Source organism: Acinonyx jubatus, chromosome F2 (assembly GCF_027475565.1).
Source record: "Acinonyx jubatus isolate Ajub_Pintada_27869175 chromosome F2, VMU_Ajub_asm_v1.0, whole genome shotgun sequence".
Lineage (NCBI taxonomy): Eukaryota > Metazoa > Chordata > Mammalia > Carnivora > Felidae > Acinonyx > Acinonyx jubatus.
The window spans coordinates 39,280,303-39,307,499 of NC_069394.1; the positions used below are offsets into that span (position 1 = coordinate 39,280,303).

Here is a 27,197-nt window from a genome sequence, read left to right on the forward strand (position 1 = left end):
CCTCCTTCTCTTTTTCCTCAAAAAACAAAACAAAACAAAACAAAACAAAAGGCCTGAGATTGCCTCTTCTGGTTCATTTAGGTCATCATGTACACTTGAACCACTTCCTATGAACTGGGTTACTGCCCAGCCCTGGAGCCTGGAATGGGGTCAGTCCCACCCAAACTACAAGGGCTGACAATAAGGAACAGATGACTTTTTTTTCCAGATGCAAATAAATTGTGGTGCCAGTACCAGAGAAAGGGGGATGGATGCTGGGCAGGCAAAACCAGTAGATCCCCGCTGAATGGCAGTCCATTCCCAGGTCATCCTTGTTAATAAGGAAGTGGGAAGGGCAGAAATAAAAGACCTTGTTTATGAGGATCAAGTGCCAACCACTCCCCACCTTGCCTTTCTTTACAGTGTCATAGTCTTTATACTATAGAAATTTGGTCACAGCTTGATTGTGACATATGACCCACATTGCTTTAAGCTCTCAAGGCAGTAAGCCTTGTTACTATTCTCTCAGGGTTTTGGTAATTCTCCTCTGTATTTTCTGATGTGTCTCTTGGCTACGGATAATCCAGACAGCGATTGCTGACCATGGGCATGTGAGGCTTGGAAGTCTAAAGAAGTGAGGCCAGCAGCTACGACTGACATACAAAGAGGGCTCCTTCAGGGGGCAGAAGTAGAGGGCCTTCACCTGAGGCCGTTGGAAGCCGGATGACACTGGCTAGTATGTCAGAGAATTGAGGGATGGGATTACGGGATTTCCTGGGAACCCCTTGACTTTCCATATACCTCAGAGTGGTTTGGGAGTTTTTACTCCTCCTTCCTAGGCTAGGGGTCTGCCCTTCATTCCTCCTCTTGGCTCCTATTCCAGGGCTTACATTTCTGTAACTCCCTCTTCTCTACACAGTGGTCTGTTCCATTGGGGATGAGCCACACAGGTGACCCCTTGTTAATGTGGGTGGCAGAGGGACACACAGGCGGGTGGGTGTCTTCCAACACCAGACGGTGCCAGTTAAGGGATGCATGTAAGACTGGTCACACAGGCAAAGCTCCTGAGGCTCACACAGATGGCAGGATTTACTCTGGGACAAAGAGCAGAACAGAGTTAGAATGAGCTTATAACAACATGGAAAAGAGTGTTCACGAGAAATGTTGTGCACAAACTTACTACGAGAACGTCAGTCAGAGAAAGAGATGAGCTCTACTCAGTGGCACTAATGGATTCCGCGTACTTCCCTTTGGGCCGGGCTGTGGTGAGAGAATGAAGAGAATTTTATTTTATTTATTTTTTAACGTTTACTTATTTTTGAGAGAGAGAACACACGTGCGTGTTCGAGCAGGGGAGGGGTGGTTGTGGGGGAACAGAGGATCCAAATCAGACTCTGCACTCATAGCGGAGAGCCAGATGTGGGGTTCAAACTCAGGAACCACAAGATCATGACCTGAGCTGAAGTCAGATGCCTAACAGACTGTGTTAGGCACAGGCACCCAAGTTTTAGATGAATTGCTCAAAATGTGAAACTAAGAGAAAAGGAGGCAGGACGTAGAAGGGGTAGAGGCTAATTAGGTGGTGGTAGGTGAGTGTCTAGATTACTTTGCCCAGGAGTTGGCGGAGTTAGGCCTGGGAGCCAAGTGAGGGAGACACTTCCTCCTTTAGCAATCAGGAGGAGAGTGGAGGAGATGCTCAGCCTTGGGCCAGAGTGAGAAGCAGGAAGCAGGCAAGCTTTGTTCTGAGGATGCGGGTTTAGGGTAGAGGGAGCAGAGACCACCCAGAAAGGGGAGGCTTTCCTGTCCTAAGGCAGGGGACTCAGGAGGCTGCATGGATATCTCCTTCCAACGCCTGTTTCTTTCATCTGTGCTTGAACTTCACTCTGTACTTGAGCCAGCTGCATGAGGACAGGCGTGGGAAGACAGGGCGATGAAGTGATAGAGAGGATGTGGGGCCAGCGAGGGAAGCCCGGGCCTCAGGATTGGCCTTCAGCAGAGCAATCTCTTCCTCCTTAAGCTGGGGAGGTGGTTGCTAGGTGTGGATTGGAGAACAATTAACCCTATCACAGGAGGAGCCCTGGAGGTCCCTATAGCCCTCTGGGGAGGGGTGGGGGTGGGGGCGCAGATGCTCAGCCTGCCTGCAGCTAGCGCAGGGTTTGTTTTCCTGCCCTGCCTGAGGGCCAATGTGAGGTCACCCCCCACCCTCTGCCTCTGCCCATACACAACGGTTCTAAATCTTGAGGCGCGCCAGGTTCCAGCCCAGCCTAAAGGAACTATTTGTTCTCTTGAGCTGTATTCTGATCTCCATAGCACAGAAGAAAAAAAGTCCAAAATAAAATGTAGAACCTATTTTCAACAATTAGGGGTTTTGTTTTGGTTATTTTTGGAAGGGTATGTATTGGGGGGGAAGGTGGGAAGGAGGAATTCTTTCTTCATCCCTGCAGAATCTAAATCAATGAAAATTAAAAACTGGCTCCCAAGATGACACTGAAAAGTCTTAGCCCAGGATAAACTCTGAAAGCTACATTTTCAGCCCGAAAAATGAGGACTTTCTAACGGAAATGTTGGCAGCTCCGAGCTCTGCAGCCTGGCCCTGGGCAGTCTTGGGACGGTGTTTATTTGAAGAGAGGGCACAGCCAGAGCGGCCCCTCTTGGAGACTGTGGTCCTGGCAGTTGCAGGGCCGTCCCTGTCTCCTGTGTGTGAGCACCTCCGTTCCGTGGAGCCCTCACTCTCAGCTCCACTGCTAGAGGGCTCTCACTGCAGATCGATCAGTCCTGGGCATCTGCCATGACCTCCCTTTGCCTTTGAAAGAAGGTGCTGCCGCTTTCCACCTGCCTCCTTTAGGGGGATTTTCTTTCTGCCTGCATCAGGAGGGCGCACAGCTGTGGACAGGAAGGGCCAGGGGCCCACTGGTGGTTGCAATGAAAGGTGAAACCACAGGACGCACCATGGGACCTGTCTGCTGGACCCCACGCCTCCTACGCCAGCCACGGTCTTCTGCAGGCTGGCGGCTGGCTCAGCCCCTCAGTTGTGCGTGGATCTGGAGGGAAAGCCACGCTTGGCTGAGAGTGGCAGAGGGTGTGTGGGACGAGGCAGGGTGGTAGTGGGGAGTGGGGACGGGGACAGGGACAGTAGGGGTACTGCCTGGGAGCACTGGCTTTGCAACTAGACAGAAGTGGATTTGAACCTTGGTGCCAAGACTTACTGGCTGTGTGACAGCAGCCTGACTTCTCTGAGGTCCAATTTCTTGATGTTTAATACAGCGATAATAATGTTTACAGCAAAGTCTCAGGACCCCCCCCCCCCCAAATCACACACAGTGATTTTGAAATTGATGCCTTAGACCCAGACCATAGGCCATGGTTTGTGAAAATCTAAGTTCTCCTCCAGAAGCTGGCTTATTATGATCTGTGGACTCCTCTGCCCCAGCTTTGGGCCAGGACCACAGCCTCTTTGCCCCTGTATCAGCCCACACTTAAAACGCAGGGGCTTTCAGCACTTCCCACAAAAATCCACTCTTAGCAAGCACTCTGCAAGTCTGGTATACTTTTCAGTTGATCTGGGGACACTGAACAGGCCGCTTCTGGTCTTCTTTCTAGTTCTTCCTCTTCACGTCTCCACTCTTGTCCTCCAAGATTGCCCAGAGTTCGAAATTCTTCTCCCTCTATTTGCAGACTTGTCTGTGCCCACTCCCTGCTCCCCATATTGCAAACCCAAACTTTGAGATTGTTCAACAGATTTCACCAGATCTCAATGTCTTTGAAAGCAGTGGAGTAGCAAACAATAAATCTACCCTGAGAGACTGCCTATTTCGTAGCATTTTCATGAGTTCTAAATAAGGTGAGGTAAAACTACTACCACAGTGACTAGCACTTAGTTATCTTTATCTGTACCTTTTTGGGAGAAAGTTGGGGGTAAGCATATCTGAGAATCCAAGAAAGGATCCTCACACATCGGTGAAACAAAGAGCAAATGTTGAGGTCCACATATCCTGCTTTGTTTTCACAGAGATTTCCCCTTCTTCATCTCCTTCTCTGTCTTCTCCTTCTCCTCCTCCTCCTTCTTCTTCTTTCTTTTTCTTCTTTTTAATGTTTATTTATTTATTTTGAGTGCAACAGGGGGACAGTGCAAATGGGGGAGGCACAGAGACAGAGGGAGAGAGAGAGAATCCCAAGCAGGCTCCACACTGCTAGTGCAGAGCCTGATGTGGGGGTTGAACCCACGAAGCCGTGAGATCATGATCTGAGCTGAAACCAAGAGTCAAATGTGCAACTGACTGAGCCACCCAGGTGTCCCTGTTTTCACAGGTATTTCTATGTCTCATTGACACTCAAGGAACTCTGTGGGGAGGCAGGATAGCCTTTATCACACCTTTTACACAGAAAGACAGAGTGACTTCTCCAGATTCACTAACTGGGAAGTGACCCTTGTAGAACTGAAACCCCACAGGGGTTGGGACTGCTGGTGTTGCCCCAATATCTCTTTTCCTTGTTGCCAAAATTGCCCCTTCAGTCATTAGCTGTAGAATGTGGTCCCAGAAGAAAAGCACCACTTCCCTACATCCCTTGCAGATAGATGTGATCGTGTGATGCAAGTTGTTCCTCGGGACCCAGAAACCTTCCTTAAAGTCAGTCAGTGCCTCCTCTTTACTCCCTTTGTCCTTACCCCTTCCTCCATCCTGCCTTCTGTCACATGGATGTGGCCTGTGTCCCAGGGATGATGGAGCTGTGAGCTGGAAGGAGCCTGGGCTCCCCAAGAGCCTGTGGAGTCCCTATACTACTGGTCCTGGACTGGTTTCCTCAGCATTTTTATGTGTGAAAAGATGCTGTTTAAGCCACTAGTACTTTGGGTCCCTGTTTCTCACAGCTGAACCCTCTCCTGTCTGAGGCAGTAGATTTCCCGGCTCCAGGCACAGCACAGGGCAATAGGTTTCCTGGGAAGATGGTGGGAGGGGTGGGGGGCAGTGTGCGCTGATGAGAGGATGCTGAAGCAAGGACTCCAAGCATTCTGGGAAGCATTCTGACTGTGCTGTGCTCTGCCCTTTGCCTGCCTTCCAGAGTTTGTGAGGAAGTTTATGAGGAAGCAGACAGCCTGTCATCTCCAGGAAGCGCTGGCTCCTGGGCCAGAGTGTGAGGTTTGTCTTGAGTGCCCCCCTGTCCTCCATCTCTTCTGGCCCTCTTTCCCCTGCCTCCGCACACTGTGGTGCTGGTCTGGCACCCCCCCCCCCACCCCTACGCAGTAGCTACTACTACCGCAGGCTCCCTGTCTCCTTGCTTCTACCAAAACCCGCTCTCAGGAAAGGGTCTCCATGCCTGTCATTCCCACAGTGGTCAGAACCACAGCCTGCGAACCCTATGAAAGAGATGTCATGCTTCTGCGGGATACAGAGGTATTCCAGGACAACTTTCCTGCTGTGTCTACACCACTTACCATACAGAGAGTGAATCACACACCCTGCAGTGACATGGGCCTCCTGCCCAGAGGGGTAGAGATTACAAGGCAGTAGGACTCCGTGCAGGGAGCCTGGGCTTTGGCACCCGCTTTGGCGGTCCTGAGTTTTCAGGTTCTGGATGTTGGGGGCCGAGAAGCCTCAGGTTCTTTGCAGCAGGTGGAGTTTCTGGAAGCAGACATGGAGATGGAGTTTGGGCTCCAAAATGTTTATTGGGGGATCAACACGTGTGACATGGAAGGGGAGGGAATAGAATCGGCCAGGGGAGAAGGTGATCTGCACCCCTTCCCTGGGGAGTTTGGAGGAAATGCAGTATACGCAGCCGGTCACAGCTGTCCTATCATGGGCTGAAGGGCCTGGACCTTTGTGTCCCTGCCACTATCAGCTGCACGTGGGCTGCCCGGAAAGGAAATAGCATGCCCTTGGGTGAAGCAACCCTTTACAGCAAGGCACACCCGGAAGGGTCTGGCAGCTGGAGGCAACAAGTGCATCCCAGAGCAGGGTCTGGGCAGTCATCTCCTCCTCCACCGCATTCTCCAAGATGGAGATGATGAGTACCAACCTCACAGGGGTTAAGTTAGATAACGTGTGTGCAGATCCTTTGTAAACTGACAGAGGCTATCTCTATGGGCACGAGGGTAAGTCGTCAAATTGACCTGGCCCTTTAGGATGGACTCCCTGGGCAGTTCAGGACTGGGAAATCCGGAGCCCTCCAAGTTGAACGCTGTGAAGCCCATCCTTTCATTGAGGGTACGCTGCTCCTGCACTCAGCTGTTCCACATTAAGTGGCAGTTTGGGTTCAGAGATGAAGAAAGCGGAGTTTCATTCCACGTGGTGATCTCTGAATATATTTAAGGCTTGCTCCTCCCCCGTTCTAAAGCCATGCATAAAAAGGCCCAACTTTTCTGAGTCTGAGTCTGAGTCAGTCAGGGTCTAAGAGACATTTCAGGCCCGAGTCTACCAGAGTTGGGGTCCAAAATTAGAAGGAAGCCTGTGGAGGATGGTCTCAGTGTGACCCTCAAGGAACCACGCCTCCCGGTGCTGGCTTGCTCACATAGTCCCCTCCCACATTGGCTCTGGGCCCGGCCCTGGGGCTTGTTTTGGCAAATGGGACATCAGCAGGTGTAAAGCGGGCAAGAGGCTGGGTAACTGCTTGAGCCCCAGGAGTTGCTGAGGTTTGGACTGTACTCCTTGAGGAAGAAAGCCCGGTTGGAAGGAGAGGCCCCGCCCTCCCAGGCAGCCCTCCTGCTGAGCAGAGCCCAGGTGAAGCCAGCGGAGCCCCCCAGTTGTCCCACAGAATCATGAGAAATCATAAATTGCTATTATTATACATTTTTCGAATTGACGTTAAAGGCACTGAACATAAAATTAACCATTTTAAAGCAGACAATTCCGTGGCATTTAGTGTATTCACAGTGTTGTGCAACCACCACCCCTTTCTAGTTCTGAAACATTTTCATCACCCCCAAAAGCAAACCCTGCACCATTAAGCAGGTTGTCACCCCCCACCCTCACCCCCGCCATGCCTCTAGCTCCTGGCAACCACCAATCTGCTTTATGTCTCTATGGAGACAGACCTTTTGTGGCTGGCTTCTTTCATTATCATAATGCATTCATCTGTGTTGTGGCAGATATCAGTTCTTCATTTCATTTTGTACTCAAACTGTTGTAAGTGAATGTTCACAGCAGCACTATTCGTAATAGACCAAAGGTGAAAACAGCCCAAATGTCTATCAGCAAATGAATGGATAAAGTACGGTGTATACATACAACAGAATAGACTTCAGCCAGAGTTACTGTTATTTTAAGCCTTTAGGTTTGGGGATAGTAATAGATAACTGAAAGAATTTTTAAGGTGATCGGGGTAATGACAAGAGCCATCAGTTCTTACTAGGCTCTAGCGCCTTGCACTACGTGAAGCAATTTGCATGCATTATGCCCTGATTTTCACGGGGACCCTTGGCTCAGGTACTACTATCGACCCCATTTCACAAATGGGAAACCACCAATGGGAAACTAACCCCCTGGGAAAACTGAGAGTTGAAATAATTTGCCCAGTTTAACCCGGATGATTTGATTCCAGAGCTCATGTTTTATCCACTCATTGTACACAATCCAGCCCTAAACCATAGGCCTCCTCTGCTAGAGGGAGGGTCATGAGCCCCCAACAGACTGTGGCTTTGCTAGGAGAGTAATACCACTCTCTGTTCTCTATAAAGTTCCTAAGGAATATCACTGGGAGAAATGATCGACAGAAATTAAAGCAGATAGTGTTGGGGTGCCTGGGTGGCTCAGTCGGTTGGGCATCCGACTTCGGCTCAGGCCATAATCTCGTGGTCTGTAAGTTCGAGCCCTGCGTCGGGCTCTGTGCTGACGGCTCAGAGCCTGGAGCCTGTTTCAGATTCTGTGTCTCCCTCTCTCTCTGACCTTCCCCCATTCGTGCTCTGTCTCTCTCTGTCTCAAAAATGAATAAACGTTAAAAAAAAAATAAAAAAAAATAAAGCAGATAGTGTTTAAAATCTGTACAATGTAAAATTCTAATCTGTGGAGCCTGATTTAGGAACAATTGAACTTTGTAGAAAAATGTCTATACAGTCAATGTTCCGGGGCAGAAGTTACAATCTTCGTATTTGATATAAACAAAGCACACTGGTCAATAGTCAAAGTTGTATTGTACAATTTGCATGGGAAAGAATTAATCCCAGTGAAAATAACTTCCATGAAATACAATACCAATAAAAGTGGAAAGAATTGTAAAGGATTTAACTGGTCTGTTTAAAAAGATTGATCAAGAAATTAAAGGAATTAATGGAATTTGTTTAAAAAAGTACTTTCAGTACAAAAATGTATCCATGATGATATAACTGTGGCTTAAGTGGTAGTGCTCTTTGGAGTCGAAATATCCTCCGGACAGAACAGTTTTCTGAGTCAAAACATCTTATTATCATTCTATTTTTGAGTATAGTTGGCACACAGTGTTAAAACATTTTTTACCTTTCTTAATGGTTCTTTGAAGAGTGTAAAATGCTGTCAAGGTGTGAACGTAGGTCACTCTGGAACGCCAAGACAGATTTCTAGGGCCCTTTGGAAAATAAGTGCATTGGGATTTATTCAGGCCCCCAGAAAGAAAAGAAAAAGCCGCAAGTCTCTGTGGTGTGGTCATCTCAGGTAATCATGGAACCTAGCACCGCAGAAATATGAATCCAACAGCAATACCCACCTAGTAGCCACGATATAGGAGCAGGAGTTACTTGGGTTCACTAGAAAGAGATTTGGGGCTGGCTGGGGTAATGTGGGGATGTGGGGAAGAAGTATAGGGGTTCCCATATCTAGGCCTACAAGCTTTTCAGGTTTTGTGAAAATATTTATCAGCTGTAGATTACAAGTAATCTTGCAGCCATTCAGAGGGCATTGGTGGGAATTTGAGTAAAAAGTCTTCATCCTCCTGAAAGTTAAAATTACTAAATGAAGAAATGTATGTAAAATATAACATTAGGTCATCTAATAATGGGTTACGCATAGTATAGTTCTCATATAGTTATAATAAGTAGGATGTTTGGATCATAAACATAATTTATTCTTCACACATTCAAATTTATGAAAATTAAACATCCTTTCAAAAATGTAGAGCAAAATTATATAAATAACAATATTATATACATAGACAATATATGTGACTCACTTTCTCCCCCTCTCTCTTTATCTATCTGTCCTTGAAAGCTGTGGGTATGTTTTAATATATTTCATGTGATGTAGGGGTAGCCTAGGTCTTACAAAGGTCTTCATACACATGAGAGGGGTGGGGCATGACTTGAAGGTGAGGTAAGGGTTGTTAACCTGTTAACAAAATTGAGGTTTGGAGCCAGTGACCTTGTAAATTAGGCCAAGAGCTCGATTTTTCTTGAGGCTGCTGTGGCCTAGGAAACAAGAATTGTATACAGTATTATTAGAATCTGAGGAGAAAAAATACTGAGTACACAGGTAACAAATAGATCTGGGTTTTAAGACTAAAAATGCAGGTTGTGGGTCAGTGATTTACTAGGTGCCAAGTGGGGTTAAAAATAAAACCCCCAAAGCACTGCCTGGGGCCGTGATGTGAATGGAGCCCTTTAGAGTTATACGATATGGCAGCCCTGACACATCCCTTGGATTCACAGAAACGTGGAGAGCAGGTTCGAACCATAGAGATTGTTCATCCTGCATTCCATTCAATGGGATCCTAGTCAAGAGATAATGGATGAGTAGTCATCACAAGGAAAAAGAGAAAGATGTTCTTTGGAGCGAGGAAAGCCCCAGGCTGAGCCCTAAATAACCCACCACCTGTAATTCCTTCCTTGCAGGACTGGGGTCTAGAGCATTGGGGATGACATAGCGCTCTCTCTCTCTCTCTCTCTCTCTCTCTCTCTTTGTTTCTAGAGAAGCTGAACAGGTCTGGGCAGCTGGCCATAGGCTAAGCAGACCGATTGAAGTGCAGGGAGCACTAATTTGTTAGGAATCCCTGAAGTCCCTACTGTCACTGGCCATTACTTATGTCCTAGAATCTTTCTTTACAGGGGACCTCTCATTCACGAACACATCCATAACCTTAATGCGTTTGTTTTATAAGGGGAGACAGCATAAGTCAAGGGTTATTGCAGTAGATCCTTGCTCTGTGAGCACCACACATCGTCACCGTTCATCCTGCCGAATGCCGGCAGGGTGACCTCCGTGGAGAAAACAATTAATGAGTACAACCTTACTTTTGGAGAGAACTTGAAAGCTCTCCTGATTCCCAGCCTTAGTGCTGATTCCTTGACACAGGAATCTCTCCTTTTGATGCTTTAGAAATCAAATGGATAATGGAAACACTTTCCTGGTGGATGTTGAGAAATGGATCCTTCACAAACACCACCTATCCCAGGTTGAAGGGAAGCTTGGATGCAGTGCATTTGGCCAGTGTGTTCTTACAAGTAATCTTGCAGCCATTCATAGAACATTGATGGGAATTTGAATAAAAGGTCTTCATCATCTTTATTTTTGGACGAAGTGACCATTCCTGCCCAATCTAACCTTTCCCACCCTTCTGCCTCTGTTCCTCCTGATTTAGAAACCTACAATTTCAGGTCTGATAAGAACATAAAATTGACTTATCTTACCCCTTATTTATTTTTCCCCTGGGAGAATAAGGCCCAGAAGGATGAACAAAATTGCCAATAGTTGTTCAGCTTAGCATCGAGCTGTAGCAAAGCTGGGTCCCTTGAAGGCAGGGCCATTCCCAAAAGGGCTTAGGATTTGTGTCCCTTATTTTTCACCTAATGGAACTGGACGAAGACCCTTTGATGGCACACCCCGATGAACCCCAGACTCCTATGTGGAAATGCGGGAATGAGCTCTATACTATCCTCATGGATACAGACTGACTAGGACCAAGCTCCAGCAGACACATACGCCTTGCTTTGTGGACCAAACATGATGCTGAAATTTGTATATAACAATTTTGGGGTTTAACAACTACATTTTATGAGCACAAAGACAGCTGGCAGGTTTAAGGAAATATAAAGGGGTCCCTGTGTAAAGTAAGTTAGTGTCTCTTTCCTTTTTTTTTTAAGTTAGTGTTTCTTTTTAAAAAAAAAATTTTTTTTAAACGTTTATTTTATTTTTGAGACAGAGACAGAGCATGAACGGGAGAGGGGCAGAGAGAGAGGGAGACACAGAATTGGAAGCAGGCTCCAGGCTCTGAGTCATCAGCCCAGAGCCTGACATGGGGCTCGAACTCACAGACCGTGAGATTGTGACCTGAGCTGAAGTCGGACGCTTAACCAACTGAGCCACCCAGGCATCCCTAAGTTAGTGTTTCTTAACTTGCCTTTATGATACATCTAGATTTTCACAATGCATAAGAATCCCTGCATTAATATTGTCGGAGATCTGAATCAAGTAACCTCTCTGTATCTTTGTTTTTTCACCAGTAACATAATACTGATGTTCCTCAGCACCCCTGACAGGACAACTTTTAACTTGCTAGGGTCTCAGGGAGATATTGGTCATGTTGCCGAGTCCCAATATTGCCAGCAGTTTCCATTCTGCCCACAGCCTTGCGCTGAGGCTGACTGGAATGCTCCTATTGTGAAGCAGTGAGGCTGGATTAGAGTGTGTGAGAGGGCCTGGCTAGTAATTCTCATGTTAGAGAAACTACTCAAGTTAAAAGAAGCCCAAACAGAGGATGTGACAATCCAATTAAACTCAATTTGTGTAACGAGCACCTATTGTATACCAGGGCTATACTGTGCTCAGGGAATGGGGAATTCAGTGGCCAGTCCTTGCCCTCACGTGGTGGGGATGGGGGAGCAAGGGCCCCGCAGGGAGGGCCCCTGTTAGAGCCCTGCCTGGAGCCCATAAAGAGGAACTCTCCACCTTCTGACTCAGTTTGGTCCATTGAGGGCAGAACCTTTTCCACCCATGTATTTTTGTTGCGTTGAGGCGGTCCCAGCAGAGTTAGTCAAACATACCTTGAAGAGTGGGGAGGAAAGAGACACAGAGAAGAGAGGGGTGGGGAGTCACAGTGACTTGAAGCTGGAATTTTGTCACACTGACATCAACATTCTTCTTTGAGGAGTTCTGATCAAGCTTTCACTTTGCAGAGAAACTTCTCCCCAGCTTTCCTCCAGCACTTGAAGCTGCAAGTTCTGAAGGTGAGCTCGGGCCCTCACACCCCTCCCTCGGGCTCCCACAATGCCGGTAACCATGATGAATTGCACCTGGCCATGGCAACAGTCTAAGTTTTTAGAAAAGCCAATCTGGAACACTCACCATGCTTAATAAGGAGCACTGACAGATAAGCAGCCTTCAGGATGCCATTTCCAAAAACCCATCTCTAACGAGGCATAGCTAACAAAATGTGTATGGTGATTATTTATTCCAGCAGCCTGTCCCAAGGTGCTGGAATCAGTTGCATGTGAAATTTGCTTTGACAAACCATCCCTGATTTTGTAAGCCTTCCACTGGGCTCCAGACAGAGGAGCTTCCACTATTGACTGAAGCTTCTGGTAAACTCTTCCTGCAAATGGCAGAATATAGATTGAAGCCATTGTCAGGTCATCAGTCACACACCATTTCCTGGGACTGAGATCAGAGAAACAAAGCATTGAAAAGTGAGAAGTCTAGGGGCTGGGAGATACAGGGCCAAATACTGTTGCTTCCCTAGGAAGAAGCCAGTTGCTGCTTCTATGGGAGACCAAGAATGGGTGATATGTGGGGAGATGTAGAAATCCAGGAGGTAGTGGGTGTGATTCCAGGGTTTCAGAGAACCCTGTCAGATCAGGGCTTTATCTCCCAGCACGTGACCCGGTTTCCCCAGTTTCAACATGTAGGAAATCATACCTGCCCTGGAAATTCTGAAATCTCAGGCTGCTTGCAATTTATCTGACTTTATCTGTTGTGTTTAGAAAACCACATGTTGGTTGGGACTTAATGGGTTCAGGTTCATAGCATGTCAAAAAATCTGACACAAAATGCATGGCACAAAAATGTGTCAACATTTTTCCAGGAAAGAGCGCCTGGGGCAAGTGGGTAGTTCACTTTAATTCAGGATAGTAAATTTTTTCTGAAAAGATCTCATAACTATCATATAATCTGTATCTGTATCTGTATCTGTAGGATTAGGGCCAGCTGCTAGAAACAGACAACAGAAATGAAAGTGACTTCAGTAACATAGAAGTTTATTTTCTCTCATATAAAATAAGTCCGGATACCTAGAATAAGTTCAGAGCTCAACTATAGGTCTCCAGCTCCATGGCCCAAGATGGCTTCTGGAGCACCAGCCATCATGTCTGTGTTCTAAGTAGGAGAAGAAGGAAGGGGGAAGGGAAAAAAGAATGCTTCCTGATGGGATCCATTTTATTTAAAGGAGCCCCACACAATGACTTCATTTACTTCTATTGGCCATCCTTAGTTGCGAGGGGAATTGAACTATCTATTATGTTAGCTGGGCACATTGCTGCTTAGAATATATTGGACAGGCAACAGTTAGGCTCTGCTGTGTCATCTTTTAAGGGCAGCCTCTGAAGCTTAGGTGAAAAGAATATTGCCTTATCACCTAGACATAACCACATTTGAATGCTGGCTCCGTTGCCTTTTAGCTGTGTGACAATGAGTAATTCATTTTGATTTTCTGGATCTGTTTCTTTAGCCGTACAAATGAAGATACTAATCCTACCAGATGGGTCTGTTATAAGAAGTGGATGAGACAGATCATGTAAAGTGCTCAGCACCGTGCCTGACATTTGAACAGTAGGAGTTCGATAAATGTTAGTGCCCTTTTTCTTTCTTGTACGTTGAATGTAACATTTACCTGCCTAGAGGCTTTGACCACCAGCTCCTTGGCTTGGGCCCGTAGAGCATATTCCCTGGCAGAATGCCTAAGAGGGTGGCACTCGTATTTTTATTATGAGAACCATGGTGGCAACAGCAACAGTAAGAGTGGGCGTTCATCCCTAGCCCTCTCTGCACCGGGCACTGTGCCAAATGTTTTACAAAAATCATATCGTGTAACCCCCACTGTGTCAGACCCCCCTTTGTCCTCTGCCGAGATCTTTGGGTCTCTTACCAGAGTGATACTGCCCGCGGTTTACACCTGGGACTCTCATCAGACGTTGTCTAAGGGCTCCTGGGGACACTTCGCTCACAGTGCAGAGTGCCCAAGTGCCTAGAATTTACCTTCCTTCGTGACCCTCAGCCCCTGGGCAACCAGTGCAGGTACGTGAAAGCCCAGCTTCCTTGTGAGCAGGACAAACTGATGTACAACATCCTCCCAAGTGCCTGGGAGGATCAGGCTGGGAAACCATCTCTGGCTTCGACTTTCCTCTGTCCCCATCTGCTTCTACTTTCTTAAGTGGGAACGTGTCCTAAATAAGTCACCTGTACATGAAGCCTCCTCTCAGTTTCCGCTTCTGGGGAGTCTGACTGAAGATCCACCCCAAACCCCATGAGGCAGACCTATTAGTGAACCCTTTCCCGTTTTACAGAAGGGAAAATAGATGTTTAGACGGGTCAAGGAATTTGCCTGAGGTCACACAACCAGTAAGGTGGTAGAATTGTGATTTGAACCCAGGTCTTCCCAGCAGCACCCTGACATCTTACCTTCCAGCTGCGTATCTTCTCCGCATGGTGACCCAGAACCTGCAGGGACAGAGTACCAAGGATTCGGGCACGTTGAATGTCTCAGCCAACTTGCTGGTAAGGTGGGGGGTTATTTCCAAAGGATTTTGATGACAACAGCTAAGTTAAATTCTCAGTGAAGGGTCATCGAGGGTGTCCTGAAACCCCGACTCTTCTGATTGAGGTTTGACCCTCTTCAGCCAGGGGAGGGAGCAGTGGAGCTCCTGGAGAGGACGCGGTTTGCATCCGCCTGGCCAGCCAGAGTAGCCGCATCCAGCCTGGCCGTCTGCGGGGTGCAGAGGCCGTGGCATTCATGCCTCTCAGTCAGTCCTTGTCACATCCTCTCTCAGGGAAAATAGCTTGGCATGCTAGCATCAACTCTGCCCAGAAAATTGGGCTCACTTCTCACTGTATTGTTTCCAAGCCATTTTGGCTTTATCGCTGAAAGAGCGACACCCTGAGCCTTCCCATTTCCAAAGGGCTTACAAAGTCATTCCTTTCTCTCCCTTTGGCTTAAAAAGCCTGACCACACCATTTCTACTGAGGGAGACTGGGAAATAATTAAATTAGCAATAATAACTCAATAATTATAAAAAGTCCTCCTTAGCCGAGAATGGTTGGTGAAAGGGGGCCAAACATACAAACAAAACCACACACACAACAAAATCCCGGTTTGTGATTTTGCCCAGAAAATTAAATTTTTTATAAAAGCTTTTATAAAAGTAAGTTAGACTCTAATCATACCAATTATCAGCTAACTCTTAAAGAATAAATAAAACAAACTCTTTCCATGGGAAAATTTCCCAACAAAATGAATCTGATGGCTAATACTAAATTTTTCACACCTAACTTTTGTAGCACGCTCCCCAGAAGAGTAATTTTTACAAAATGCTTGAGTGTTTTATCATTTTCTCCAAGGGCTGCTATAAAATCTTTCCCATTTAAATTGTTTCCTTTGAAGCAACCCTGACTTTGCTTGTCTCTCTTAATTTGGGAATTGGCTACCTCTGCCTTAACTTCTTGGTCAGTGCTTTGCTGACTGAATCGAGCATTCTCCAACATCACTTTCACTGACCTCATGAAATCCCTCACCTTCTGCAGGATTTGCAATTTTATTGTGCCATCCATTTGCATTGTGTTTGCAAATATGGTCAGATATTGTAGAGGTCAGGCCATCAGAAGGGGCAGGCTTCCGTTTTTGGCAGGAAAGCATATTACTTAATTGTAAGGAGGTCTAGGGTGGAGCCCAATATCATACGTACTCTACTTGAGCAGTGGATAGTTTTGTGCTATGAAACCTTTGCTTTCCGGTACCAGTCCATAGTTTGGGCACTCATATATGAATATTCCAGTAACAGGGCCCTCCCTCTGTATCTGTATAGTGTCTCAAAATTTATGAAGCACTTTAACATTTAATTTGACCTTCATAGCTGCCAGGTGAGGAACCATCATTTTCTGGATGACCTTTCTGAGACTCATAAAGGTTAAGTGACTTGCCCAAGGTCCCATGGGGACTTGAGAGGCAGAGTCAGGGCTGGACCCCAGGGCTGTATTTTTTTGGTGCTTTTATCTGGAAGTTCTTCATCTAAGCACCGAGCAGAACAACCGTAGACCCTGAATGGAGGCCTAGAATACACAGACCCCTGAATGGGCCCCCTAATTCTGGCTTGGTGCATTCTGCTTAGCCAGGAGGCCTGTGGGAGGCAGAATCTGATGCACGCTACTCCCAGACCTAGCTCCGTATCAAGGTTAAAAAGCCCCATTAGCGAAGCTCATTTCTAAACTTCGCCAAAACCAAAGTGAGCTCCTCTGCTTGCAGAAGAGTCGCCCTGGGCATGAAACTCTCTCTCTGGTCCAGAACTGCCATTCGGCTCACCTTGGCAACATCATCTCAATTAGGGTCAACAACCCTCTTAATTATGCACGATTCCTTAAGCAACGAGGTAATGCTTCATTCATCAGAATTTTATCTCCTAGTTATACCACTAAGAGTCCCTTTGGTCTACTCCACTCAAATTATCAACAAGAATAAATCCGAGAGTTCAATATTACTGCAGGGCCATCCATTCATTAGGGCTCGTTTTATTAGTCTCCTGCCGTTTGGAGCTGCCAGAACGTGGGCAGTCTGCTGGCAGTGAAGGCTGAAATGTCACAATTAGCCACGCAGGCACGGTGGCCAGGTGGGCTCTGAGGCGTGCCAGGGAGGGGCAGGGTGGCCCTCGGGAGTGTCCCGTCTCTTTTTCTCTAATCGCTTCTAGCAGGCAAAACACACTCCCTCCCATTTCATTCCAAGGATGCGAACCGGAGAGGTCAAGGGCTCCCAAGAATCATCTAGTTTCTCTTCCTGTAAATATTTCTTTAAAAAAAATTTTTTTTAGCATTTATTTATTTTTGAGAGACAGAGAGAGACAGAGCACCAGCAGGGGAGGGGCAGAAAAAGAGGGAGACACAGAATCCGAAGCAGGCTCCAGCTCTGAGCTGTCAGCACAGAGCCTGGCACGGGGCTCGAACCATGAACCGTGAGATCATGACCTGGGCTGAAGCTGGATGCTTCACCGACTGAGCCACCCAGGCGCCCCTGTTTCTCTTCCTCTAAAGCACTGGCTCCCATGTCCTGGCCTGGGACCCGGGAGGACAGAGGGGTTACTGCATCAGTTTGGACAGCCGTGAGTGTGTCCAGCACTGCATGCACCACAAGTTTTTTAAATGTTTCCAGATGCCTCTAGGATGAATATAATAAACATTCATTTAAGAGCTATGGGATTTACAGTAGTTGCATCAACAGCCGTTTGGGGGCATCTTCTCAGCCTCCAACGACTCTTTTTTTTTTTTTTTCCTGAGAACTATGTTCCTTCTCCCAGTAGAAACTGGCTCCTGGCCCGTGTTTATATCACCTGAGCCCCCTTCTTCCCCGTCACGGCTAACTTACCTGATGCCAGTGCCTTGACTATGCTTACCAGACCAGAGTCCCCCTTGTAGAACTTGGAACTGGGATTCATAGATAGCCTTTGGGTGCAGGTGACTGGCCGGAGGTGATGTGTACCTGGTTGCTGTGGGACGACAGCGCCTTCCTGGGTTAGGTGTGGAAAGCGGGCATGGGTGCAGGATGGGGCGGGGGGTGGGTGGTGCGAACAGAGAGAAGCAGGAATCCAGGCAGCCACAGTAGGGTCCTGACCACTCTCCAGCTCCAGCTGTTTTCCTCCCAGAGGTGTGGCTATCCTGGCAATCCTTCCAGGACATTAAAGCTGATTAAGGTGACTTCAACCAAAGAAACTATGACAAAATAGTGACTGCTAGATAATCTATGGATACTAAATATATAGATACTAAATAAAACTTCCGATGCGGGAATTTTTACCTATTTTTATTTTTACCTATTATAAAGTTTCCTTAATTTCTTTTTCTTTAAATAATTTTTTAAAGTTTATTTATTTATTTTGAGAGAGCCAGAGAAAGAGAGAGAGGAAGAGAAAGAATCCTAAGTGGGCTCTGCAGGGTCAGCAGAGAGCCCAACACGGGGCTTGAACTCACGGAACTGTGAGATCAAGGGTCAGATGCTTAGCTGACTGAGCCACCCAGGCGCCCCTCCTTAACATCTTAATAAGAATGTTTTAGAAAGATGATGTCCTCTGCTTTGCCTGAAAATGTTCTACAGACGGAGATGCATATCTTACAGGAGAACACCTGTGCAAAGCGCTCAGCTTGGCATTCTCCGCAGAGTTCGTGCTCAACAAAGGTGAGCAACCATTTTCTTCACCACCCAGAGACTTCTGACCAGTCCTCACAATGCCCAGGTCCGGAAGCACCTTTCTCAAGTCTATTCTGCATTGAGAATGCATAGAACTTGAGCGTGTCCCCCTCACCTTGAAGATCTTTGCAGCCCCCGTGTAGTCCCCTGCTTGTAGGGTCAGGAAGAGGGTGCTCTGGGATGGGTTGTGGGTGTGAGGTGGTCTCACAAGCATGACGTGAACAAACTGAGTGAAAAATTCCCCGGCTCGCTCCCAGACCCACGACTAGAAGCTCCGGGGAGGAATGTGAGCGGCTGCATCCTTAACAGCGCCCCCAGGTGATTCCCATCATCAGGGAAGTGTGGAAAACACTGATCTGTTGGGGTTATAAATCCGTCTCTAAGTGGACGAACCACAGGTCTGAGGAGATGTTTTAGGTCCAGAAAATCATATCATATTAAAACATATGGGTTAAAACATCTTGGGGTTTTTTTGTTTTTGTTTTTTTTGCGTGTGTGTGTGTGTTTTTTTTTTTTTTTTCCACAATTACCCAGTATCCAACTGCCCACCTTCTTTCTCCCTAACAGGGCCGAGATTTTCATAGCATTTTCTTCTTCCCCACAAAGCCCCAGTACTTCTGGGAAGCTGACCCCATGCCCAGGTCCAGGGACCAATCAGTACATTCCATTTCCTGGTTCAAGTGTGGGCACATGACCCAAGGTGGCCTCATCAAGGGGAATTTCAGGATGGTTGCTTGGAAGGGATGGCATACTCTAAGGATGCAAGGCCTGGAACCACAGTGGCTATTTTGCCACCACGAGGGAGACAGCTTTCAGATGGCTCTGATCCCCTGGAAAGCAGAGTAGAAAACAGAGAAGAACTCAAGTCCTTACTGGCATTATTAAGGTGCCAAAGCTCAACTTATCTCTGCCCTCTCTGTTTGTGGGGCCAAAGATCCATCTGCTTCACTCTCCCAGTGCTTTGATCATGCTTCTAACGTCCTGCTCGTCTACTTAGTTGTTTGTGGGACTCCGTTCCTAGACTCTGCATCCTCTGTCAGAGGATCTTTATTGTTTTCGTACTTTGTTGGGCATTTGGAACTTGCAACAAAGAGTGCTACCAGATATACTTCACAAGAGCTTTGAAAAGCGGTTACGTTTATTTCATGTGTTGACGTGTATTGGTCAAGGCATGAAATCCTCAGGCGATCCCTAAGCAAGAGGGAGTGGATCTGAATTTCAGCAAGAGGGATTTACGTTACAGACAAGGAAAACTTTTCGTCTCATGAACGTTGTGAGGTATTTAAAGGGATCGTCCAGGGAGGTTTTAAGACTTTCCTATTTTGCAGATTAAGAACAAAAAAAGCGAATTTTGTAGGATAACTTCAGTGTTGTCCTGCAGAGCAGTGGAGGGACAGATCAATTATCCTCACTTAGGATCTCTTCTCCGTGATTTCATAAAGCCGTCCAAACTTTGTTCTGGACGAGTTTCCCGATTTCGGTTATGAAATCCATCATCCCGGCTCTCCCGGAGCCGCTCAAATGACACTTTGCAAACATTCCCAGGGGCAGACCCGCCCAGATGCCTCTTCTGGGCTGCTGGGGGATGAAAGGGTTCGTTCTCTCCCTGGTTGTGACCGACCAGATGTGTCACTTGGCCAGCCAGGAATATTTTTATTGCAAGTATGCCGTTTCCATTGACGGCAATCCCAAAACTGTTAAGACAAAAACAGAAGAGAAGATCATATTCTGGTTTGTTTGATTTTCTGATGTGGACTTGATGAGACAGGCATTATTTCAGGGACTTAAATCTCTCCCACTAAACCGTCCTACAGCGTCCAAAGCCTGCTCGTTTATACAATGAAAAAGCAGTGGTGCAGTGGAGGTGACTTTGCAAGGAAAGAGATTTCTTTTCTTCTTTTTTTTTCTTTTCTTTTCTTTTCTTCTCTTCTCTTTTCTTTTCTCTTCTTTTCTTTTCTTTCCTCTTTTCTTTTTTCTTTTCTTTCCTCTTTTCTTTTCCTTTTCTTTTTTTTCTGTACAGGCTGCAACAAGGACCAGAGTGCTGTTGGCATGTTGGTGAGGCAGCCCCCAGGGCCTGGCCCAAGAACGTTCACTCATCTGTTATTGGTCGCTGACCACACTCGGCACAGGGCAGTCGGAGTTGAACCAGACACTGTCCCTGCCACCAACAAACTCGCGGCCTCGGAATGGAGTCCTCGAAACGGCCCACGAGGCCGTGAGAATGTGAACAGAGCGCCAGGGGTGTGGCGAGGCCAGCCCAGGGTCTGCCCGGGCCAGGCTCCTGAGGCCAGCCTGCTTGGCTCTTAGCGGACACCATCAGCCAAAGAAGATGGGAAATAACTCTTGTGGGGGAGTTAAAGCTATGGCCTCATAGGCCCGACTCTGCTGTGTTTTACCTTAAGCCAGTCACTAAATTTTCCTGAGGTTGTTGCCTTAACAGTCAAGCAGAGCTTATCAAGCTTCCCCACAGAGTGCGTGAAAGCGCTTTATAAACCAGAACGTGTGTCCGCAGTTGAGCCACCCAGTGAGGCTGGCAGGCAACAGAATCAAGACGTGTCACCATGAAGAGAATGTGGGCTGAGGGGACGCACGGAGTGAGGCGCTGAACTCAGGGAGAGATCAAGCGCGTCTCTATGATCCTGAGGGCCACTCTTCAGGGATAGGACTATCGCGGGTGTCTCCTTTCAGCTTAAGTTGGCAGAAAAACGCAGGCTCTCCCGGATGCTGGGGTCAACCATCTCGGGATGGGAGTCAACAGTCAAAATTCCAATCCCACATCCCGGTCTAAAGAAAAGACTCAATTCGTCTGCTTGGTGGTGATTTTTTCCACTCTCCGAAAGCTCAGTAATATTTGACAAACCAGGCTGCATCACCATGGAGACGTGAACCGGCTGGCGCTTTCTCGGGCGGCACCACATAGGTGTGGAGGATGCCTGACTCCGTGGGCCAATTTCAGACACCGTGAAGGCCTTGATTTCTTACTTCTTCCCTTCCTTGCTTGCTTCACATTTTCGGGGGAGGGGCCCTGCTCATTAGCATACACAATTCCTTTAATGAGGATAATATCTTTCATTCCCTAATTTGCTCTAATAGCTAAGATTCCATTGTCCTGGGGGGGGGGGGGGGGGGGGCGGGGGGAGGGGGGGAGAAAAGGGTCACTTTTGCAGAGATCTAAATGCATGTGACATCTTTCGAGAAGGATTTTGGTGGCTGGAAGGGTGTGAGAAGAGGGCCCCAAAGTTCTCAGTGCTTGGAAACCCAGGGAAGGGCCCCTCCACCTCAGCCCCCCCCACAGAACAAGAAGGGAGCAGAATGGCTGCTGTGAACACGTTGGTCTCTTCATAGCTTTCCCCAGGGCTGGTGCCTGAAATTTGTGGCAGCCACGTGTCTTCCGTCAGAAGATTCCAGTGGTGGGGCTAGTATCTTGGTTTTCAAAATGGGGAAAAAATGTAAATTTTGGGGAATTCCTGGGTTTACTGATCATCATCACCTATATTCTAGAATAGATTATTTGGTAGAGATTTGTGAGCCCCTTTCAAAAGAAAGTCGTGCTCATGACTTACGAGCCAAGGCTCAGTTAGGAATTTATAGCCTGTAACTCATCTCCTTCTGGGCAAGTGCTGTGTGTAAGGGAAGCAGTGAACACACATTTGTTAAGAAAATGAAGGCAGATATGAGGTGGTCTATAGTAATAAAAATATATCCTAATGGATAATTGGACATAAAAAAGAAAAAAAATATTGGAGGAATAGAAAAAAATGTAGATTAAGAAGAAAGAGAAAACAAATAAATATTTTAGTCTCTAGACGATTGAAAGACTGTAAATGAGCCTGAGGTGTAGTTCCAAGGGTCCTGAAAACTAAAAGCATTAGAGTAATTGTTAGACATCTTATTCTCTCAATGTTTGGAAAAAAGTAGAAAGAAAGAAAGAAGGAAAGAAAGAAGGAGAGAAAGAAAGAAAGAAAAAGAAAAGAAAAGCAAAACAAAACATAGACTTACACCCAAATAGATGTTTTTAACTTTTTTCCCTGGCATTAAATTCTACATGACATTTATTGCATGAAAATTGTATTTTACAAAGAACCACAAGCAATGCAATATGTTTCAAAAGATATAGAAACGTTCTTCAAATAGACCCTCTAATAATGATTCTCTATAAAAGCTGAAGGCTTCACATTGAGTCAGAACTCAGTTAAGATATTTTTGCAGGGAACTATTAAAATATAGACCAAATAAATTTGTTTAGAGACACTAAAGAAAATCCATAAATAAAGTGTCCTTTCGTGCCATTCTCTCAAGTCTTTGATATAAGGATGGAGGTCTACATTATATAACACTAACAGATACCAGACATGTCCATATTCTGTGCCTGTGATGAGGGAGGGAGCTAAATCCTTTAGATACCAGACATGCAGAAGCAAATTGAATATCATGTTCAAAAATCTTAGGAATTTGATAAAAATTCTCACCCAGAGAGGCAATGTGGTATCGAAAATAAGAGCCCAGGAGACAGTGCAGATAGATTGGGGTTTCAAAACTTGGCTCAAAATCACTATGTGACCACCTTGGCTGAGCTACTTAACTTTTCCTCAGCCTCAGGATTCTATTTGCCAAAATGTGGATAATATGCCTTACTTTGAAGATTGAGTGAAAATTAGATGACATAGTGCATTAGTTTCTATTAGTTTCAGCTGCAAGTAGCAAAAACCCACAAATAGCAATGGCTTAAATAAGATAGATATTTATTTCTTGCTTGTGTTCTAGACCAGGGACCGGGCTCCTTAGAGCTTGCTGCTCTACCACAAGTGCCTCCCATTCCTCAGATAACCTCATAGTCCAAAATGGCTGCTGGAGCTCCAGCATCACTTTTGCATTCGAGCCAGCAGGCAGGAAGAAGAAAGAGAGTGGGGCACACCACTTCCTTTAAAAAAAACATTTTCGGGGGCGCCTGGGTGGCTCAGTTGGTTGAGCGTCCGACTTCGGCTCAGGTCACGATCTCGCGGTCCGCGAGTTCGAGCCACGCGTTGGGCTCTGGGCTGATGGCTCAGAGCCTGGAGCCTGCTTCCGATTCTGTGTTTCCCTCTCTCTCTGCCCCTCCCCCGTTCATGCTGTGTCTCTCTCCGTCTCAAAAATAAATAAACGTTAAAAAAAAATTAAAAAAAAAACCATTTTAATTTATATCTCTCTGGCCAGAATTTTATCACATGGCCTTACCTAAGGTCAAGGGAAACTGAGAAATACCATCTTTAGAATTTTTTTTTAATGTCTATTTATTTTTTGAGACAGAGAGAGACAGAGCATGAATAGGGGAAGGGCAGAGAGAGAGGGAGACACAGAATCTGAAGCAGCTGCAGGCTCCGAGCTGTCAGCACAGAGCCCAACACGGGGCTTGAACTCACGGACCGTGAGATCATGACCTGAGCCGGAGTTGGACGCTTAACCGACTGAGCCGCCCAGGTGCCCTGATAAATGCCATATTAACTTAGGGCAGGTTGGTGTCAGATTTAACCTCCAAAATATAGGACACCCAATTGAATTTGCATTTGGGATAAATAATGACTACTTTTTTTAGCATGAGTGTGTCTTAGGCAATATCTGAGACATATGCTTTTAATAAGAAAATTTTCATTGTTTATCCAGAATTCAAATTTAACAGAGTTCTATATTTCATCTGGCACTCTAGCCCAGTTAAAAATCAAAGGTCTCATTACTGAGGTGGGGGTGAAGAATGACAGCTGGGAACAGCCAGCAGTCTCTGCCACAAGCATGTGTGAAAGTATGTTTCACAGAGTGGGTCTCCAGTAAATGTCTGTTCTCTCTCCTTTCCCTGTGAGGCAAGGCCAGAGGACAGTCTCAAGGGTGACTTCGAGTAGAGCCAAATTTGTTTCTGAGGCTAGTTTGAGCATGTGTACCTGGTTTCGAGCTGAGAGATCTGTGCCCTATGCACGAGGGAGACAATTCTGGCCTGAAAATTAACAAAGCACCATTCTTTTTAGTCACGAGAACTCTTGGTCTCATCTCTGCAGAAAGTCCATTTCTGAGCACATCTGTAAGTTGGTGGACCGACCGACTGAGGTGGCTTCGAGGAGGGAAGGAGAGGCCTGCAGGGGAGGGTGGGGCGGGGAGGCATCGGTCCGTGGCTTACCTACCTGCCTGCCCTTCACTGCACACGTTTTCACTTCAGCGTGGCTGATGTGAGATTGCTCTCTCTGACTGTAGTCACCCAAACATTTCAGCTTCTTCTCAAGGCCACCTTGAATCCCTGATCACAAAGCCGTGTCATCAGTGTAATGGAGGAAGTCTCCCAATGCTGTGGCAGAGAAAGCATGAGCTCATTTCAGTTAATAACGGAAGTAAATTATTTGGGTTTCAGGTAAAATCAAGTGGAGATAGGACATAGTTTTGCTTTGCAGCACTTAGAATTAGAATCTACTTTGTCTAAAGACCGTTCTTGCCAGCAGTATTGTGTTGTGGGCTTTGATGACGGGTTATGTGCCCGTGCCCTCACTTTGAGAATGGCGGATTTGCTCCGAACTCAGGTTTTTGGGTTGGCACTAGCTTCTCAACTGGTCCTCTTGTGCCACTCTCCTTGCCCTCTACCTGTGTATCCATTCTTCACAGAGTAGGGAGTGATCATTCTAGATCATACCTCGGTGCAAACCCTACCTGAGATCTCCGGTGGCTTCTTGTTGCTAGACTAAGTTTCTGGCCAAGTGGAAAAGGCCCTATCCAGCCTGACTTTCTTTTGATTCTCTGGACACACTGTAGTGGGTTGAAAGGTGGTCCCTAAAATGTATGTCCACGTGCTCATCCCGGGAACCTGTGACTATTACTCTATATGGTAAAATACGTGATTAAGAATCTTGACAGGAGAAACATCTCCTGCACTACCCAGGTGGGCCCCAAATGCAATCACTTGTATTCTTACAGGACAGACACACAGAGAACGGGAGGAGGCAATGTGACCACAGAGGTAAAGATGGAAGTGATGTACACACAAGCCAAGGAGCACTGGAGCTACCAGAAGCTGGAAGAGGCAGTGGATGGATATTCCCTTAGATAAAGTATGGCCCTACCACCTTGAGTTTGGACTTTTGGCTTCCAGAACTGTGAGAGAATACATTTCTCAAACCCCCACATTTACGGTCATTTGGTACAGTAGCCACTGGAAACGAAGGCACCTGCCATGATGATTACAAATCTACTGGTTCTTCCTGTCATTCAAGGCTCAGCTTAAATGCCACCTCCTCAGATGTACCTCCCCTGATTGCCTATCTCAGGATGGCTCTGTTGACTCCTCATTTATTCTTTGGGTTTTCCCAGAAGGAGGGAGTGGTCAAGCAGTTGCATACTACTACAAGGAGAAGAAAGATAATTATTGAGAGCTGAGGATACGAGGGGAGCAGGGACTAAATCCAGGCCATTGGACTGCAGGGCTTGTGTCCTCTCTCACCAAGCTGTACTGCCCCTCGACAGTGTGAAACAATACTACTAAATGGCTGTGTGACAACATAGGATATATTCTTTTGTCCCCCAATATACTTGCAGAATTGCAGAGACCCTTGCTGCATTTTACCCCCTTACCTTCCTCGACAGTCTCATCCCTCCTGTTGAGCTTGTACACAGGGGCAGAGGAAGCAGAAATGGGAAATGATTGCTCACTTTCACCCACGTGACATAGGCATTCTGAAGGATGAAGAGAGCGAGACAGGGCCGATGGCTATTAAACAATCAAAACCGATGGTCCACAAGGTGCACAATTGGACACGGACTTATACCTTGGTGTGCTATTTAGGAGTGGCGATTAAATGCGTGTTATCAACATGTTTGATCTGTGTATTTTCCTCTTTGCTTCAGCAGCTCACCCCAATTATTCCTGGAGAAACAATATTCCTGATCTGGGTTCCTCATAGATGACTGACAGAGCCATTGTTTCAATATTGGCATTGATATGTCAGAGTTAACAGATGTTTTGCAGATATCAAGCTCAGAAGAATGGCAAATTGGGCCCATCTATTTTGTAGGATAAGGGGCAACAAGACGGCCTTGGGAGTCATCTCAGGGATAACTCAGAAGTTATGAGTTATAGGTATGCCGAGATGACCCATCATTTTCATAGACTGGTACTTGTAATGAGAGGACACAGATCTCAGTGATTAGAAACTTTGTGGCAAATTAAATATGGCCACAAATCCTTTGACTCTCTTTCCATTGAGAGATGAGATCCAGTTTCTCTCTCTTTGAATCTGAGCTGGCCATAGTGTCTTGCTTAACTGATAAAATCCAATGAAAGTGATGTTCTGAGATTTTTTTTTTTTTTTTGAGTAGGCTTAATGCCCAGTGTGGAGCCCAATGCAGGGGTTGAACTCACAACCCTGAGATCAAGACCTCGAGCTAAGATCAAGAGTCAGAGGCTTAACAGACCAAGCGACCCAGGTGCTCCGATGCTTTGAGATTTCTGAGGTTAGGTCATAAGAAGTGTTGTAGTTTCTGCCTAGGGGTCTTGGAACGCTCGCTCTCAGGACGTTCCCTCTTGGAAGCAGGTTCCGTGCTGCCAGAAACCCAGACTATATATAGGTGCTCGAATCAAGCTTGCAGGCCACAGACAGATCAGCTGCCAGCTATTGGGTGAGCCATCTTGAACATCCACACAGTCAAGTCATCAGAAAATTACATCCCAGCTGACATCTGGCTGCAATTGTATGAGAAACCCCGACTGAGAACCACCCAGCTGAGCTCAGTCAACCCATAAAGCCATGGGAATTAATAAATTGTGGTTTGAAGCCACTAAATTTTGGGTGACTTTCTATGCAGCCATAGATAATTAGAGCAGAATTTGGTCCCTGGAAGAGGTAATGCCATGCTAAAAACTGAAATCATGGGAC

At 46.5% G+C, this 27,197-nt stretch overlaps 1 protein-coding gene across 5 annotated transcripts in view; it reads left to right on the forward strand.

Moving 5' to 3' along the window:
* The window catches only part of TSPYL5 (TSPY like 5), a 55,088-nt gene that overhangs the window by 15,909 nt on the left and 11,982 nt on the right, over window positions 1–27,197 (forward strand). For 2 of the 5 annotated variants that reach the window (XM_053208104.1, XM_027064182.2), the window contains exons 2-3: window positions 20,333–21,232; window positions 25,243–26,136. The exons of 2 other annotated variants lie outside the window; for them this stretch is intronic. The gene's annotated coding sequence lies outside the window, so the exon portion shown is untranslated. Of the gene's footprint in view, window positions 1–20,332; window positions 21,233–25,242; window positions 26,137–27,197 lie in introns of those variants that run through there. One more of the 5 variants, XM_027064184.2, reaches the window with a different exon arrangement.